The sequence below is a fragment of the Fukomys damarensis genome, unplaced genomic scaffold (genome assembly GCF_012274545.1).
Source record: "Fukomys damarensis isolate Sample0158 unplaced genomic scaffold, DMR_v1.0_HiC HiC_scaffold_33, whole genome shotgun sequence".
Taxonomy (NCBI): Eukaryota; Metazoa; Chordata; class Mammalia; order Rodentia; family Bathyergidae; genus Fukomys; species Fukomys damarensis.
The window spans coordinates 19005585-19007050 of NW_022900945.1; the positions used below are offsets into that span (position 1 = coordinate 19005585).

Sequence of the window (1466 nt, forward strand, 5' to 3'; positions counted from 1 at the left end):
GGCGGGGAGCTGCCAGGTGTGTGTGTCCCCCGCAGGTGCACGCCTCCCGTCCCCCTCCCCGCGGACTGGGCGAGGGGACAGTGGTCGAGACGGGGAACTAGGGTGGTGGCTTCGTGGTCTTGAGACAGGCACAGAAGGAGCCTTTGTGGATAAGTACTTCGGCCTCTGTGCCCACGCTCCTGTTTCCAGGTTGCCCAACGTGTGGTGCCACACTTCGGGTCCCCAGCCTGAGAATCTGTCTTCACCCTCGAGCCCGCAGTACCTTGACTTTATGCAGAAATGACCTCTTACCTCGTGTGAGACTGGAGATTGAAAAGAATGTAGTTCCTCTCCCCCACGAGGAAAAGGAAGAATCCAAGAAACAGATCAGGGAGGAAAATACACACATTAGAAACAGATAGGTTTTCCAGGATAATCAGTTTCCAGAAACTGTGTGATCCTGGTGTGTTTCTTCGGGGTCTGCAGAGGTAGGAGGTGAGGAGCAAGTTGTTGTCTTTACCTTAGATGTGTTGAGAGTGTGTGGTATCACAACCGGCACCTCGTCCTTGGGGAACCGTTTCTCCTCTCCTCCCTGTAGTCACGTCACGTGGAAGTCCTGAGAGATCCGCTTTCTCCCTCACCTTTCAGAGACTGTCCTTTCCATAATAATTCTAAGCTTTTACTCTTCCCTCATACGTTGCAGATTAAATAGTCCACTCCTGTGCACTTTTAAAGGGTGATCTTTCAAAGTAGAGGGTGTAACTCCAAAATAATATAAGGCAGTAACCTTCTCCCCTCACATGCTGTAACGTACCAGTAACTTAAAGATTGCTTAGGTCATAAAATATTAAATTTGAAAGATCTTAAAAGCCTTATCTAATTCCTTACCCAGTGTTCCCGAGTTCCACCTAAAACATCAAGCCTTTACTTGAATGTTTTAAACTTGCTTAGTCACAAAGTCTACTCTACTTCTGAATAGATGTAAATGTTTAAAAACTTCATTTTCAACTTTAATCTCACCAGTCCAAGTTCTACCATCTGACATTACTTAAAGTGGCGATATTCTTTGATAAAGCAGCATTCACACACCTAAAGACATTTATGGTATCTGCTGGCTCACCAACACCTTCCCACACTCTCTCCTGACCCCCTACAGTCCTGGAGCTGGAACCAGAAAGCAACTAGTGATTTAGTCTGTAAGTCACTTCAACATTCTGGTCATCTTCTTTTGATATACACCAACTTGCCTGTGTCCTTTTAAAATCAGGGTATCTGGAAAAGAACAGTTCTTCCTGTGTGGTCTGACCAGCACATACTGCAGCACCGGCCTTGTTCCAGATGCTAGGCTTCTAGTAACACTGCCTAAGACTCTGCTCACTTTCTCGCTGGTCTGGTGCCAGGGCCCAGGCAGCAGCCTTCTTACCAGAACTCTGATCATAGCTCTTAGGAAGTGGGGTTTCTAGAAGCAAAGAACGATTGTCTGAGCT

The 1466-nt window shown here is 46.9% G+C and overlaps 1 protein-coding gene across 2 annotated transcripts in view; it reads right to left on the reverse strand.

Annotated features, from left to right (window-relative positions):
- The window catches only part of Ddah1 (dimethylarginine dimethylaminohydrolase 1), a 135279-nt gene extending 134650 nt beyond the window's left edge, over positions 1 to 629 (reverse strand). Inside the window, exon 1 of one of the 2 annotated variants that reach the window (XM_033758111.1) lies at positions 500 to 629. The gene's annotated coding sequence lies outside the window, so the exon portion shown is untranslated. Of the gene's footprint in view, positions 1 to 291 lie in introns of both variants that reach the window. The other variant, XM_010636703.3, reaches the window with a different exon arrangement.
- Between the last annotated feature and the right edge of the window lie 837 nt (positions 630 to 1466).